Source organism: Triticum dicoccoides, chromosome 3A, assembly GCF_002162155.2.
Source record: "Triticum dicoccoides isolate Atlit2015 ecotype Zavitan chromosome 3A, WEW_v2.0, whole genome shotgun sequence".
NCBI lineage: Eukaryota > Viridiplantae > Streptophyta > Magnoliopsida > Poales > Poaceae > Triticum > Triticum dicoccoides.
In genome coordinates this window covers 334,173,597-334,191,109 of record NC_041384.1, presented here as the reverse complement: position 1 = coordinate 334,191,109, position 17,513 = coordinate 334,173,597, and the positions used below count along the sequence as shown (strand labels likewise).

General features: G+C 52.8%; 1 protein-coding gene across 3 annotated transcripts in view; it reads right to left on the bottom strand.

The window, feature by feature from the left end:
- Positions 1-17,513, bottom strand: part of LOC119268141 (protein FAM91A1-like) — a 49,947-nt gene that overhangs the window by 18,096 nt on the left and 14,338 nt on the right. Inside the window, exon 1 of one of the 3 annotated variants that reach the window (XM_037549669.1) lies at positions 12,721-17,499. The exons of the other annotated variants lie outside the window; for them this stretch is intronic. The gene's annotated coding sequence lies outside the window, so the exon portion shown is untranslated. Of the gene's footprint in view, positions 1-12,720; positions 17,500-17,513 lie in introns of those variants that run through there. 3 annotated transcript variants of the gene reach the window in all.

Below are 17,513 nucleotides of genomic sequence, written 5' to 3'. Positions count from 1 at the left end.
TTCACTCGGAGTGTTTTTTGAAACTTAGGCGAATACGGGATCGCACTAAGCCCCCGAGTGAGAGGGTTGCTCTTCACTCGAAGTGTTTTTTGAAACTTAGACGAATACGGGATCGCAGCTAAGCCCCCGAGTGAGAGGGTTGCCCTTCACTCAGAGTGTTTTTTGAAACTTAGGCGAATACGGGATCGCAGCTAAGCCCCCGAGTGAGAGAGTTGCTCTTCACTCAGAGTGTTTTTGAAACTTAGGCGAATCGGGTTCGCGGCTAAGCTACCCACTAGGGGATTTGAACACACATGTTTATGTGAAAACAATCATTTAAGATATTGCAAAAATCATGTCTTAGATAAGCATACTGAAGGATTCTTATTACAACTCGTCGATCCGAGTGTTTAGGTATAAAAACGGCGGAGCAGGTCCGCATTTCACGAGCATGGCTCGTCTTCTTTCTTGGCTACGTTGTAGAGGTGATACGCCCGTTGTGGAGCACCTTGGTGATGATAAAGGACCCTTCCCGGGCCGGAGCGAGCTTGTGAGGTCGTTTCTGGTGCACTCGGAGCACAAGGTCTCCTTCCTAAAACGCTCGACCTCTGATATTTCGGACATGGAATCGACGTAGGTCTTGCTGATAGATGGTCGACCGGATCAGAGCCATCTCTCGTTCTTCTTCTAGGAGATCAACTGCGTCCTGGCGTGCCTGTTCTGCTTCAGCTTCAGAGAAGAGTTACACTCGGGGAGCATTGTGTAACAAATCACTCGGAAGCACAGCTTCAACGCCATATACCATGAAGAAAGGGGTTCTATCAGTCGACCGATTAGGAGTCATTCTCAATCCCCACAAGACAGACGGCAACTCAATCACCCAAGCTCCAGCCGCATGCTTGAGGTCGCGCGTCAATCGAGGTTTCGGTCCTTGAAGGATCAAGCCATTCGCTCTTTCAGCTTGTCCATTCGACTACGGATGCGCAACGGATGCGTAATCGACCCGAGTGCCTTGGGAAGCGCAGAATGCTCTGAACTCATCAAAAGTTGGACCCGTTATCTGTGATAATGTTGTGAGGAACTCCATATTGGAATATCAGCTCTCTGATGAAGCTAATGGCAGTGCTTGAATCAAGATTCTTGATAGGCTTGGCTTCGATCCACTTGGTGAACTTGTCGACTGCTACGAGCAAATGAGTGAAACCGCTTCTGCCAGTCTTCAAAGGTCCAACCATGTCCAACCCCCAAACTGCAAAAGGCCAGACGAGTGGAATAGTCTTCAAGGCAGATGCAGGCTTGTGAGACATGTTTGAGTAAAACTGGCAGCCTTCGCACTTGTCGACTATATCTTTAGCCATCTCATTCGCTCGCGGCCAGTAGAATCTCGCTCGGTATGCTTTGGCCACGATGGTCCGAGAGGACACGTGGTGACCGCGGGTCCCCGAGTGGATCTCATTTAAGATTAGTCGACCTTCTGGAGAGATGCAACGCTGAGCTACTCCAGTAACACTTTCTCTGTAAAGCTGTCCACTTATCACCGTGAAGGCTTTGGATCTGCGGACAATCTGGCGGGCCTCATCTTCATCCTCTGGGAGCTCCTGCCTGAGCAGATATGCAATATATGGCACCGTCCAGTCGGGAGTGATCACTAAAACCTCCATGATCAAGTCGATTACTGCTGGAAATTCAATCTCAGTCAAATTGCTTGAACTTATCGGTTGCGGGTGCTCCTCTGTAAAAGGATCTTCTTGAACTGATGGGGTATGGAGATGCTCTAAGAACATATTACTGGGAATAGGCTTCCGAGTGGAGCCTATCTTCGCCAGATCATCAGCTGCTTGATTCTTGAGTCGGGGTATATGGTGGAGCTCCAACCGTTCAAACTTCTTCTCTAATCTTCTCACTGATTGCAGTAACCAATCATGGCAGGGCTCCTGATGTCCCGCTCCTTCATTACTTGATTGACCACCAAATCTGAGTCGCCGTAGATCATCAGGCGACGGACGCCGAGTGAGATGGCCATACGCAACCCATACATAAGTGCCTCATACTCAGCTTCATTGTGTGAAGAGTCGAAGTGAATCTGGAGGACATAACTGAGCTTATCGCCTCTTGGGGACACCAGGACCACTCCAGCACCAGATCCGTTCAACATTTTGGACCCATCAAAGAACATAGTCCAATATTCCGAGTGAACTTGAGTCGGCTGCTGCTGCTCGATCCACTCCGCCAGAAAATCTGCTATTGCCTGAGACTTGATTGCTTTCTTTGCTTCAAACTTGATATCCAAAGGAAGGAGTTCAATCGCCCACTTGGCCACTCGACGGTTGCATCTCGATTGTTCAGAATTTCTGATAGTGGGGCGTCGATGACGACTGAAACCGAGTGGTCTGCGAAGTAATATACAACTTTCTTCATGGTCAAATAAATCCCGTAGACAAGCTTCTGGTAATGTGGATACCTTTGCTTGGACGAAGTCAAGACTTAAGAGATATAGTACACTATGCGTTGAACTTTGTAGGCTTTGCCTTCTTCTTCCCGCTCGACGGTGAGCACTGTGCTGACAACTTGTCCAATGGCTGCGATATATAACAATAGAGGCTCTTTGCTGACTGGGGCAGCAAGCACCGGCTGGGTGGAAAGCAGGGCTTTGAGCTCTACAACCGCTGCTTCGGCTTCGGGAGTCCACTCGAACTTGTCAGACTTCTTCATCAGTCGGTAAAGAAGCAATGCCTTTTCACCGGGACGAGAAATGAATCGGCTCAATGCAGCCAAACAACCAGTAAGCTTCTGAACATCATGCACACGCACAGGGCGTTTCATTCAAAGAATTGCTCTAATCTTTTCTGGGTTTGCGTCGATCCCTCGTTCGGAAACGAGGAAACCGAGTAGCTTTCCACCTAAGACTCCGAATGTGCACTTCGACGGATTGAGCTTGATATCATATCTTCTTAGGTTGGCAAATGTTTCAGCGAGGTCAGTCAGCAGGTCGAAACCTTTACGTGACTTGACCATGATATCATCCATGTATGCTTCCACGTTCCGACTGATTTGAGTGAGCAGGCACTTCTGAATCATGTGCATGAACGTGACTCCAGCATTCTTAAGGCCGAAGGGCATGGTAATATAACAAAAGCACCCAAACGGGGTGATGAAGGCCGTTTTTATCTCATCGGGTCCATACAGTCGGATCTGATGATACCCCGAATACACATCCAAAAAGGATAAACGCTCACACCCCACAGTTGAGTCGACAATCTGGTCGGTGCGAGGGAGAGGGAAGTGATCTTTCGGGCAAGCCCGATTGATGTGCTTGAAATCGATACACATACGAAGTGAATCATTTTTCTTGTACCATGACGACATTGGCGAGCCACTCGGAGTGGTACATCTCGCGGATGAACTCAGCTGCCAACAGCCAAGCCACCTCTTCGCCAATTGCCTTTCTCTTCTCCACGGCGGACCAACGGAGGTGTTCCTTGACAGGTTTTGCTTTCGGGTCGACACGCAAACGGTGCTTAGCCAGTCCCCTGGGTACACCCGACATGTCAGATGGTTTCCATGCGAAGATGTCCCAGTTCGCACGGAGGAACTGGATGAGCGCTTCTTCCTATTTACTGTCGAGTATTGTTGAGATGTGAGTCGGGGCAGCATTGGGGTCTTCCGGGTAAATGTGGACGGGCTTTGTTTCTTCGGCCGACTGAAATGCGGACTCTGAAGCAGGCTTCTTAGCTCGCAACAAATCACTCGGATCTGCATTTTTCTTATATTCTTCCATCTCTACTGCTGCCATCTGCTCGTCGGCAATCTTTGAGCCTTTCTGAAAACATTCCTCTGCTCTCTGCCGATTCCCTGTGACCGTGATCACTCCTCTGGATCCTGGCATCTTCAACTTAAGATATACGTAACACGGTCGAGCCATGAAACGAGCATATGCGGTTCTGCCCAGAATTGCACGATATGCACTGTGGAAATCTACCACCTCAAACATCAACTTCTCCTTGCGATAGTTCTTTGAATTACCGAAAACCACATCAAGGATGCTCTGACCGAGTGAATCTGCTTTATTTCCTAGGATGACTCCGTGGAATCGCATGTTGCTCTCACTGAGCTTGAACATCGGAATGCCCATCCCTCAGAGGGTCTCAGCATACAGAATGTTCAATCCACTGCCACCATCCATTAGAACCTTGGTCAGTCGGGTACCCCCAACGACTGGGTCGACCACCAACGCTTGCCGCCCGGGGTAGCAACGTGCGCTGGGTGATTGGGCTGGTCGAATGTAATGGGAGTTTTTGACCATTTCAAATACGTCGTGGCTGCCGGAGCAACCATGTTCACTTCTCTGTTAATAACTTTCAGCCGACTTTTGCTCTCTAAGTCAGCAAAAATTACCAAAGTAGCATTCACATTGGGGTAATCATCATCTTCCTCTTTCTCTTCTTCCTTATCAGAGTCCTTCTCTGGGGGCTGACCCTCTTTGAACTGCTGAATCAGGAGCCGACACTGTCGAGTGGTATGCTTGGGTAGAATCAAGTTACCCTCTTCATCTTTTTTCGTGTGTATGTGACATGGTAAATCGAGGATGTCGTTACCGGCCTGATCCTTCACCTTCTTGGGCACCCACGGCTCCTTAGGTTTTCCTTCGAATTTTCCTTGATTCAGAACCGCAGCCTCGGCGGGACCTGCAACTTCAGCCTTATGCTTCTGCTTCCGACTGGAATTTCCACTTCGGTGTCTTGGGCAACTGGTTTTCCCTTGCCACTGCGGAGTCGGTCTTCCTCTTCGCCGTTAGCATACCGAGTGGCTATTTCCATCATTCGGGCCAGAGACATGTCTTCGGACCGACCGAATTTCAGGTTGAGCTCTCTATACAGGACACCCTCTTTGAAAGCGCAAACTGTCTGGTGCTCTGACACATTATCTACAGTGTGATGAAGGGTAGTCCATCTCTGGATGAAGTCTCTCAAAGTCTCATTCTGCTTCTGAACACAGTGATGCAATTCAATCAGCCCAGCAGGTCGTTTGCAGGTGCCCTCGAATGTTTTGATAAACACAGTGCTAACTCTTCCCAACAAAAGATACTTCCAGGGGCCAACTGATTCAACCAAGCTCTGGCCGAACCCTCAAGCATCAAGGGGAGGTGCTTCATGGCTACATCATCGTTGCCTCCACCAACCTGCACTACCACTCGGTAATCTTCTAGCCATGTGTCGGGCTTCGACTCACCGGTGAACTTACTCATGCCTGTCGCCAACCTGAAGTTGGGGGGAATCTCAGCAGCTCGGATGGCTCTGCTGAAACATTCGGGTCCAGAAACAAATGCTCTGCTTCCAATCAGACGGTCTCTGTCTTGTCCCTCTTTGTGTACCTGGCCCTTGTCATCCAAACCTTGTACGAGGAGTGATCTCGCATCAAACCCAGGCTCTCTTGGATCGACTGGAGCCCTCCGCTCATCACCATACAAACGCCTGTCATCATACCGCCGGGGCGCATACGATCCGCCCTTCGAAGGGGGCGAAGGCACTCGAGGGTGGTCATCATGGGCATATCGATGATCATACTGTTCGTGGCCTCGCCCCAGGTACTGGTCCTGGCGGCGACCACGATCATCATGCCGCGGAGGCGATTTTGGGCGATGCGCCGGCTAAACTGTGTCTACAACCATGGACCTACTATGGATCCTATTGCGCGACTGAGAAACGGCTGAGTTTTGTTCCCCCACTGCCCGAAGCAGTGCTCGGATCTGCATCAAACCTTTGCCAGCTTCTGAACGAGATGCCTGAATTGATTCGGCTATACGTGTCGCAGATGTAAGATTTTGGATCTAAGTGCGGTATACCTGAGGTTCAGGCGGAAACAACTGCCGCGGCCGTCGACTGTATTCAGGGATCTGTCGACGAGCACGTTCGTCGAGTGAGTGTTGGAGATTTTCCAGACGCGCGCGCTCAACTAAAGTAGCCAGGCGCGCAGCCTCCAAGGCCCAAGCCTCAGAGGTCTCTCCAATGATGGGGCTGTGGAGTGCCTCATTGCGACGGTGCAGCTCTTCCCTTTGCTTTGAAGTCAGAGCTTCGGGGTGATATTCATCATGACCATGCGACGGGCCGCCATCGCCGCCGTCGCCGCGGCGGAACCCAGGTGGGCTGCGAGGCGAGTCGACCATGAGGACTTCCGCCACAAGGTCGCTGCTTCCGCACTCGGAAAGAGTGTCCGCGGAACCAGTCAATAGGTCGAATGGTCTATAGAGGGATTCGTCGGGCTCGATAGCCGCAACTTGAGGGGTGGCCGACTGGCGAGCCACCGCGTGCTTTACCCACCGCTGGAGCCGCGACCGACTGGATCGCTTGCGGGGGCGTACAACGAGGAAAGTGGATGCCGCGGGAGCCGACCGATACTGGGTCGACGGCTGCCGCAGGAGGACGCCGCAAGCACTCGCCCGGAAATGCGCCATCCCGCGGATGGGAAGGTCCTCGACGTCGAAGGGGGCTTCTTGGAGCCAGGCGGAGTCATCGGCGATGAAGAAGAGCGCGCCAAGACGGATCTCATGGCCCAAAGCCGAACCACCGCCGAAACCATGTTGATGGAGATCGAAAAAACCGCAACCTCACCGGAAGTCGCTAAGACGCCGGCCCCACGGTGGGCGCCAACTGTCGTCGGAATAAGTCTGACAGTAAGGATAGGGGGTACGAAGGAGGCAAGGGCCTAACTACGGCGAGGTTGTACACACGAGTTTTACGAGTTCATGCCCCTCTCGGAGGAGGTAACAGCCCTACGTCTCGGTGCCCGCAGGCTTGTCGACTGAAATGTGTGTGAGTTACAAGGGGGTGCGAACCCTTGTGCCAGAGGAGGGGGGTGGCTTATATAGAGTGCGCCAGACCCCTCCAGCCCTCAGTTACACAGGGTTCAATGTAAGTTAAGACAGAGGCGTTACTGGTAACACCTGCTATAGTGACCATTAATGACCTTTAAGACTACGGAGTGAACGCCTGACCGTTGCCATCCTGAGGTGGCTTTAGATCTTCTGTACTCCGAGTGATTCTTCGTACGACCGAGTGATTCTTCGTATGATCGAGTGACTCTATCTTGGTCGAGTGGAATTGGGGTATCCAAGTGGAATAGCTGGTCGAGTGGCTTGCACTCCAAGGTGATTTCAGTCAGTATCTTCTGTTGTACTTCAAATGTCTGACTCTAGGGCAATGTCCTTGGGTAGGGCGTCTAGGTCAGGCCTATGACCCTACCTAAGTACATGGCATCGTCAGAGGTGCCTGTTAAAGACGGAGCACAAAAAAGGTTTGGTGCAGCGGCAAACGAAAGGTCGAGTGACACGCCCCCTGTTACCTTATATGACAATCCATAGTTACCGGATTCGGGGTTCACTCCATTCACGATTCGGGTTCGAGATTCGCGATTCGGTAGTGCCTAAGAATCAAGTTCAGTGGGGGGTATACAGCTCTAGTTCGTGAATCGGGTGACCGGTTCGTGAATTCGATGATTCCGATTCATGATTAAGAGCACTCCAATTCGTGAATAGTATTTTCACAAAGAACAAAAGGAAGTTTTGCAAAAAAAAAAGTTGAATAGTTAAAGACCAGATAATGGACTTGGAAAATGCCATTGCATTGTTGACTAATCAATGGCACAAATATCAGTGCTCTAATCAATGGCACAAATATCAAAATCTGATTAGAAGATGAATGGAGAGAAAGTTCCCACCATAGATTTCGCTTGGAGGACGTAATGGTTAGTCTCATTCAAACCAGATTCATTCTTCTAAAAAAATCCAAACTAGACTCATTGTCTTCTGCAGGAAGCCCGAGCTATTCCCCAACTCCACCCCGTGTGTTCTCCAAATCCAGAGCTCCTAAATCCGGATAGCCAGCAGAGTAGAGAGACACAACGCCTTACCAATGATGGAGGTGATGTGCGCGCAAAAAAGAAGGTGTTGCTCGACGGAAGTGATGCGAAAGATGAACATTCACTTTAATGCGTAAACTTGAAAAATACGCCGAACTAATTCTAAAACATGGCATGGAGGGGGAAATGGTGGAGGCCGCGTTCTTCTTCAACGACCGTAAAATGGTGGACTCCTCCAAGCTTCGGGCCACCGTTCGCGTCTTCTTCAACGACCTAGGCTACGACCACAAGATCGCACCCGAGCCGCCCAACCATGTGGGATGCCCTCGCTATTTGGATGATGGCCACTACGGGGGCGGCACAGGAGGGTATGATGACTATCACGGCGAGCACCACCACCACTCGCACCACTCCAACTTGGACGACAATGAGACCTCAGACCGCAGCTGCTCCCCCTCACACAAGCCTTCGGATCCGGCCTTGGGCCGTGGTGGCACGGTGGTTAGGCAGACCCGTGATGCGCTGCCAGTCCACCCACCCGTCTCCAGTCACATCCGCCGATCCAATGGACCCAGTGCTCTCCCCGGCCAGCGGTGGTTCCCCGTTGCTCTCGGCAAAGGAGAGTGGCACATCCAGTGTCAGACTGCTCGTCACTCCGGCCTCCTCCTTGCGCTCCCCTCCTCCTTGCGCTCCCCTCCCGAGGCTCTCACCATCAACGTCTCCACCGCCACTGAAGACCCCGCCACCCGGCCCACCTTGGTGGCCCCTCCTCCCGACCTGGCGGCCACCCACCCCGAGCTCAATGCAGCGCTGCCATCTCCGGTTGTGCCTTCTCCCATGGAGCAACTAGGGCAAGAGCCGCCTCCCCCGGCTGTGCATCCGACCAAAGAGCAGCCCGGGCAGGCTCCCCTCTGTTGCGCCTCCTGCACGCCGCCTCTCCTGGGCACTCTGTGGCTTCCACCCCCTCGAGTGTTGGGGCCTGCACCTTGCGTCGCCCAGGCTTTGACCGCGGCGGCCCCGGGCACCCCGACGACCGCAGGCCTCAGTGGTGACCACTCCAATGGCCTCCCACCCCCACCCACCGTGGACCGCGGCCTACTCCAGGCAGGCCAAGCCCGTGTCGACTCCGGTGACGGCCTATAGTCGCAGCTCCCGTCTTGACGCGGCCAGACCGATGGACAGCCCCGAGCGGGTAGAGATCCGGGCGGCGTTTCAAAACCTCAAGTCAGGTACTACAAACATTCTTGCTAGTTCGTCCAATTGCTCATTCTCTACTCTAGAATCGGCTCCACTTGGTCATCTGGCTAAGGTCGCGGCAGACTCGGCGATCGTCTTTAGGGGGGAATTAGGTCGCTCCTTAGTTCAGATTGAGGCAATTCACGCTCGCAAGATCCTAGATGGGAGGTTGACCGAGACTCACGCCCGCCTTCTCCGCGCTTCTACCTCCAAGACATCCACCCTTCCCAAACCCCGTGGGTGGAATTACCTCGACGGAGGTGAAAGTTCATGGCCGCACACGCTCCCACACCGCAGCCTTATGTGAACAGAGTGCCTCCCTCATTCTAGGGTCAAGCAGCCCCCCGATGGCTCCTTGATGCGAGCCCTCTTCTAGAACATCCGCGGCTTCGGCCAAGAAGGCCGCCGCCACCAACTCATCGAGTACATGCGTGATGAAAGGATCGACATCGTGGCCATTCAGGAACTAAGCGAACGAACTTTGCCCTTCCAGAACTAGAACGGCCGAGCTCCCACCTGTTTGCCTTTCACTGGCTCCCTTCTAGTGGGAGCGCCAGCCATTCGGGTGCCATCCTTTTAGGCGTGAAGGATGCCACCTTTGAGGTGGGTAGCATGGGTAAGGGCTTTTTTTGTTAGCATGGAGATTTTCGAGCAGGCTCTCAACTTCAAACGGGAGATTGTCATAGTCTACGGCCCCACCGACTACTGCCGATCAGCGGCCTTCCTCGACGAGCTTCAGAGGAAAGACTCGGCCGCCCAATTGCTGGTGGTGATTGGGGGCGACTTCAACCTCATCCGATCCGTCGAGGACAAAAGCAATAATCTAGTCAACCTCCCCCGGATGCAAATGTTCAACGACTGCATCACTGATCTTGGCCTCAGAGAATTAGATAGGATTGGGGTCAGGTTCACCTAGACCAATAGACAGATTGATACGACGCAGTCTGTTCTTGACCGCATCTTTGTGTCGCCGGAATGGGAGCTCCGCTGCCCCCTTGCTTCTCTCTGTGCCATCACCAGGATCGGGTCTAACCACGTCTTTCTGCTCCTCTTCGGAAAACGACCGGCCTTCTCAACCTACACGGTTCCGCTTCGAGACCTTCTAGCTTAATCAACGAGGGTTCGTCAAGGCCGTCTGCGGTCGGTGGATTGCTGCTCGTGCGACCCCTCACCGTTCCCTCTCGGCGGTTGACTTTTGGCACTTCTACGCTAAGCATGCTTGCCAATTCATGAAGAGCTAAGGGGCTAACTTGGGCCGGAATCTGATGGAGCGTAAGAAAGCGCTCCTTGCCTCCATCCAAGCATTAGACCTCCGGGCTGACTCCTCGGGCCTGTCTCCCGATAAGTGGATGGTTTGAGGGCCAACTCACGATCATCTATACCGACGAGGAGGCTTACTGGCGCCAAGGTACCCAGGCGGTGGGACCTCCAGGGCGACGCTAAAACAACATACTTCCAACTTTCCAAGCAATTGCCAACGGTCAGAGGCGTCGCAACACCATCCCCCTCCTTTAGGACGGTGATAACCTCCTCCAACGGCCGTCTGACATTCGCGCCCACGTCGATTGATTCTACAAAGCCCTCTTCTCCCACTCCCCTAGGGGAGGAGTGGCCCTTGCTCCTAATACTTGGACGGGCCACCAGCTTGTTTAGACAGTGGATAACGCGGCCCTCACGGGCCCTTTTGCCGAGGAGGTCCTGGCGGCCATTAATGCCATGAATCCGGCATTCCGCCTCGGGGCCCGATGGTCTCCCGATGAAGTTCTTCCAGTCCTTCTGGAGTGTCACCAAGCCAGAAGTTATGGCACTATTTGGGGAGTTCTATGTGGGATCCATAGACCTTACCCGGCTTAATTACGAGATTATCACTCTAATCCCCAATGTTCCCGGGGCCTCAGACATCCGCCAATTTCGCCAGATCATGGTGATAAATGTGATCTTCCACAGTCTGGCAAAGGGGTACGACTATAGGGTGACCCATCCCAACCAATCGGCCTTCATCCAAGACCGATACATCTTGGATGGGGTCTTGGTTTTCCATGAGGTCCGTGCTAGACAACAGAAGGCGATCTTTCGAAAGATCGACATCCATAAAGCCAATGACACGGTCCATTGGTCCTTCATTCGGGAAGTTTTGCTTCGTAAAGGCTTCGATGATCGCTGGGTCACCAGAGTTATGCAGATGGTGTCCAGCGGACGTACCGCGATTAACATTAACAGGGAGATTGGTTGCTTCTCTCCCCACCCCTTGTGGATTAGACAAGGTGACCCATTCTCCCCCTTTCTGTTCAACATGGTGATCGATGCCCTCGCGGCCATCCTAGACAAAGCCAAAGCCGTGGGCCATATCCGTGGCGTGGTCCCTCATCTTGTGGGAGGGGGTTGGGGTCTCCTACAATACGCTGACGACACCATTATTATGGTAGATGGCTCCACAGCCGACATCACAAATCTGAAATTTCTCCTTCTGTGCTTTCAATAGATGTCGAGCCTCAGGGTCAACTTCGAAAAGAGCAAAGTAATGATATTGGGCTACTCGCCTGCCGAGCGCTAGAGTATTGCTAACCGCCTGACGCAGTGGCTTTGGCGGATTGTGAAAGGGGAGGGTGGTCTTTGGCTTGACATCATCCGAAACAAATACATTCGGGGCCAACCGCTCACCTTCTGCCAGCGAGCTGGCGGCTCACAATTCTAGCAGTCCATTATACAACTCCTTTCGGTCCTTCGCATCGGGACCACCATCTCGGTGAGGTCCCACGCATCAACCCTACTCTGGTTCGACCGATCAGCGGAGGATCGCCCATTCGCTGCCAGATTCCCAGATTTGTTGTCCATTGCGGTGGACCCTAGGATCTCTGTCGAGGTGGCCCTTATTGACTTGGGGTGCCTCGTGTTTCGGAGGCCATTTGGGCCTTTGGAACTTGCCGCCTGGCACGAGCTCCTTGAGAGTATCTCCCTCCAGTCCCAGACGTGGATCAAACACACGGCCGCATCTCCTGGCGCCTGGAGACGTCTGGCCGCTTCTCCACCAAATTGCTCTATTAGGCCGTTGCATCTCCTGGCCCGGAGCCCCTAGCTCTTGTCTGGGCAATTTGACTCCCACTGAAGATTTGGACCTTCCTTTGGCAATGGATTTGGGGACGGGTACCTTCAAGGGTGGAGGTACTCAACAAAAACGTCCCTGGGGACAGGATCTGCCCGCTATGCGGGACGGAGGACTCGAATCACACCTTCTTCACATGCGTGTCTGCGCAATTCTTGTGGAGCTGCTTCCGCTAGGTGGTCGGCGGTCGTTGGTGCAACACCAACCAATTTCCCCAACCTATTCGAGGAACTCCAAACCTCCACCCTGCGTACCCGCCACATTAGGTGGACAGCTATTGGGGTTCTTGCGTGGACGCTATGCAGGGCCGGCCCTATGTTTGGGAGGGCCTTTGGCGAACTCGACGACGTGGGCCCCTAATACTATACGTATATGTGTGTTTCTGCACATTATATAAGCATGTAGGGTATGTCTAACTTCATTTGCAAAATATTAAGAGTAATTTTTCAGCCATACATGATGAAGAAAAATAGTACATACAATTAGAAACACCTTAACAATTCTATACCATGTATACTAAAAGTGCTGACGGATGAACCATTGCATACCTTTGAAAAACTGAGAGGACGGTGATCAATGAACTCTTAGCTTCACGGACGGCCGGACGGCAAGATCAAGACGGGTCAACGACGGCACGGTGCAAGAGAGCAAAAATCGGGAGCGAAGCCAGGGCCGGCAGCCGGCAGGCTGTAGCGGCGGCAGCTAGCAGGGCGCTGAGCGGCGGCAAGCGGCAAGAAACTGGAGCGACGGTTGAGTCTCAAGCGACGAACACAAAGACGATGAGGCAGTGATCGCGATGTGTTTTTTCTATTCTTTGATTGAAAGTAGCGATCCCTACGGATGAATGGATGTGCGAGAAGCGATGCGACGCTTGACCTTTTCCTCGCTAGCGATCAGCCACCAAGTCCATCATGCATTCACGCTGCTCCTTCTACTTTTTTTACTGGGCTATACATATACATGCATCACCAATCATGGGCCCCCTACCAGACCTGGGCCCTAGGCGGTCGCCCCATCCGCCATACCCCAGGGCCGGCCCTGACGCTATGGACGGTCCGAAATAGGCTTGTGATTCAACGTGCGCCTCTTCGACGTGCTACTGACGCGATTTTCAAAATGGGTGGCTATTTGCAGCTCTGGCGGCTGCTTAGCCACCCGCAGGATCGGGACGCCATCGACATCTTCATTGCAGATCTTCATCCGTTGCCCTTCCGCTTGGCTCATCCACTTCCCCCACCACCTCCCGATCTGGATTGGGTATTGGGTGCCGCTCTGGACCTTTTGGGGCGCCCCCTTGGCCACTGCTTCCTTTTTCTTTCGTTTAGGGCTTGTTGAGTTGTGACCTCAGCAAAACCCTGTTGTGCGATGTTTGTGTGCTACATGTGTGTGTGTGGTGTGAACTTATCTGTTGTATCTTTCTCGCTCTGGTGTTTGCTTTATATATAAAGCGGCGTGATGCGGAAAAGCAGGGCGCTGCTGAACGAAGTCAAGCCGTCAAACTCGATATCTTCGTCGTTGTCGCGCCAGGTCTTGACAGTCGTCGTCGTTCTCCCGCCACCCCGTCCTGGTCACCGTCGTTGTGCCGTGCATCACTACCATGCATGCACCGCGTCGAGGTCGCTGCTCCTCGGCCACCAAGTTTGTGCCGCAATTGCATATTCACTGGCCAGCAGTAGAAGGGTCGAGCAGCTACACACATGCCCGCACCAGGTTAGCCAACGATTCCATATTTTTGGTTCATTTTGGGTTCGACGAATTGGGTGCTGATTCACTAGCGATCTGAGCAAATATGAACCCCGTTCTAAATCAATCCATCGGAATCGGCACTCAAAGGCTGTTTTAGCGAATCCGATAACTATGTGACAACCGGAGGTCCAAGACGTATGCGGCGTTGGTACCGCCTTTCCCGCGGCGAGTAATCCCCAAAGGCAAAGGAAGGCATGCACTATCAAGACAAAAGGAGAATGGGAGGCAACCGCTCTGTTTTCCACACCAAACCGCTCTGTGGCGCTTGTTATTCTTGTTTCGCCGAGGCTTCTCGTTCCCATCGCGTGCTTTGGAGGTGCTTGGGTCTCCACTGCGGTTACTCTTCCGAGCTAGCCAGTGTCTTCGGCTACGCAGAATCAAGGCATTAAGTGTGAGGGCCGCCGTAGACTGAGGCTTTTCCTGTCTGAGCTCTCTAGCGAGCCATTCATTGCGGATGTTGTGCTTAAAAGCGGCGATTGCCTTGTCGGCCATGTAGTCCACTATCTGATTTTTCTTTGTCAAGAACCGATTCCAGAATTTTCTGGCCGACTCCTCTGGCTTCTATGTGATATGGCCGAGGTCATCGGCATCCAGGGGTCGGGCGTAAGTGCCCTGGAAATTTACTTAGTAAGCATCCTCAAGGTCCCCCCCAGTTGCCGATGAATCTTTAGGCAGGCTATTAAGCCAATGCCAAGCCGATCCCTTGAGTTTCAAGGGTAGCTACTTTATGGCGTGGAGATCATCGCCTCAGGCCCTGTGGATATGCATGAGGAAATCCTCGATCCACATAGCGGGGTCCGTAGTTCCTTCATACTACTCAATGTTATGGGTTTAAACCCTAACGAAAACTGGTGCCACATAACCTCATCGGTAAAGCACATAGGGTGGGCAGCTCCTTGGCCCCTGGCTGTAGCATGACGCGCATCGGACACGATAACGTGTCGGTCACGCGTGTAGTTTCGTACATCACCATGCTTGGCGAGCCAAGCCAGATAGCCCGCCTGTCCAGCAAGCTGGCGTTCCCTGGATTTGTAAATTGATCAAGATGGAGGCTTTGTCCTTAATGGTGGCCTCTCTCGTAGATTTTTTTTCTTGCGGGGCTGAGTTGGATTTACTCCTCCTCGGCACCCGGTTGTCTCGAAGACTTCCTCATTCCTGCCGGTAGGCCAATCTCGGCCGCGAGGAGGGCGATCGGGCACTTCGGCCCAGTCGCGCTTTTATAGCACGCTGCCATCGGCCTCCCCATCGAGCTCCGACAACAGGTTCCTTTTGGGGTATAACCAATTAGCGAAGGCATGTCTATCCTCGAGTTCTTGTTCAACCCTTAGGAGCTCAATCCATCGATCATTGAGCTGATCCTGATCGGTTCTGAGTTGCTGGGATTTTTTCTTGTAGCTCTTGGTCGTGCTGGTCAGGCGCTTGCGGAGTGTCTCTGGCCGAGGCTCCTTGAAGGTAGGCAGCGGCGGCATGTCGTCTTCCTCCTCGGGAAGATAGGCAGCGGCGGCAGCTGGGTCAACGTCGTCTCCCTTGATAGCGTCGTCACTGTGCTTGTTCGCGCCGAGGTCGTCGCCGGCATGCGGGTCGTTGTTGCAGTCATGAGCGGCGCCGCCGTTGGTCTTGTCACCACCACTTGTGCCCCCATTACTTGCGTCGTTGTTGCCTGTGCCACCATTACGGCGGCCTCATCAGCGGCATTTGGGTGGTTTACCGCGTCCTCCCCCATCTTTAAGGGTGTCCACCATGTAGACATCATAGGTGGAGGTAGCCGACCATGCACCGGTGAGTGCCTCCTCGAAGGTGCTTGCTAAAACATCGTTTAAGTCCTCGACGGTAGCGACTAGATGGGTAGAGGGTGGACCGAAAATTCCGAACTCTCCAACCTTCTCCCAGATCTGATCGTAGATCGAGGCATGATCGTATGAGATAGTAAGGTCCTGAATCCGATCTAACATCTCGTTCAGAAGGGTGATGTCGGCCTCACCCATCTCCTAAAAGTAGGCGGGGATCAACTGAAGTTTGCCAGAGGTGCCACTGGATGCAGCCTCGGCAGTTGCGTCGGTAAGATCTGACGTCTGACTCGACGGGGTAGTACTCGGATGCAAGCTAGAGGCTAGACCCGAGGTTTGGGCGGTTCCGAGGCCCTGCTGCGAGATTGAATCTGGTGCTAGGACGATGGCGTCAGTGAGATCTCCAGTCTGGTCTGCCACCCAGCCCGAAACGGTTAGCTCGCCATGGGAGTCACGGCATACTCTAGATTGCGAAACCTGATGGTCTGGCCTGGGGTGAGATTCTCGACCTAGCCGAGGTGGCCAGTTGAGTCGGCGTGCAGCACAATGCTGCCGAAGGCAAAAGGTTGTCCGAGGAAGGTCTTCCCGCAGCCAATGTTGTCGTCATCCGAAGATGAGCCATCGCGCCTTTGTGACCACACAGTGGGACCTGCATAGGCCAGCAATGTTGGAGCTAAATACGGCAGATCTCGGGTAGGGGTCCCGAGCTGGTGATCTCGGCTAGATGGTAACAGGAAGTAGGAGAGACGGTGTTTACCCAAGTTCGAGCCCTCTCGAAGAGGTAAAACCCTACGTCCTGCTTGTATTGTATTGACTGTGGATGGGGTATAAAGTACAGGTTGATCTACCTCGAGATCGTATGAATGAGTCTAAAAGTCTTACCTCTATGGACTAAACCCCTCGGCTTATATAGGGGCCGAGGATACCTAGGGTTACACATGGTCGGTTGCATCTAGAGATAAACATGTCGAATATTTGAATATGCCTTGAAGCGTGCGCCAAGTCTTCGAAAGATTCAATCTTGAGTATGCCGAGGGTCATGGCCCATTCTTCGGTTGTCGGTGGGCCTCAGCCCGACCCATGAATGGTAGGCCGACGTTGTGAGTACCCCCTAATCCAGGACACCATCAGACGGGGCTCCGAGTGCCCAGCATAGTCCACAGCCCCACTCGCGAGCCTGAACAGCAGGAGCACCACAGCTCCACAAGCAACAATCTTGCAGCCGCCCGCGTCCACCAGGCCATGCTAGGTTAGGTATGTTGGCTAACAAGAGGGGGGAGAGCTATTGCTTGCTACCAAGAGCATGGAGTGAAGCCAAGTCGTTGCGAACGCACAACCCAAGCGCAACCACCGTGAGCACCAGCGCACAGCCGAGATCCATGTAGGGAGGCGCCCGAGAGCGGATGACAGGGGAGGAGAGTTCAACAGCCATTGGCAACCGGCATGTTGTACACTAGGACGTATGTGAAATTTACAAAAAGACTGAAGAGCCATATTTTTCTTCTACTATCATTAGTGAGTGATGATAGCTGGACATGCTCCAAGTGCATGAGACGCCCATGATAAAGCAAGAGGTGGAAAACCAAAAAAAAAAATTGTGGGGGTTGAGGGGTGGGGGGTGAAGGCTGGCACACACCTATCATTACATTTCCCTGTTCTACAAAACTGAACAGATGAAAAACAATTGAATCAACCTGGGATACCAGCAGATTTCAAAGGATGCCTCCATTATTACTTTATAAATGTGGAAATTTTCCAGCAGAAAATAATTAAACTGATCTGTAGGACTGCAGCACAAGATAGAATTC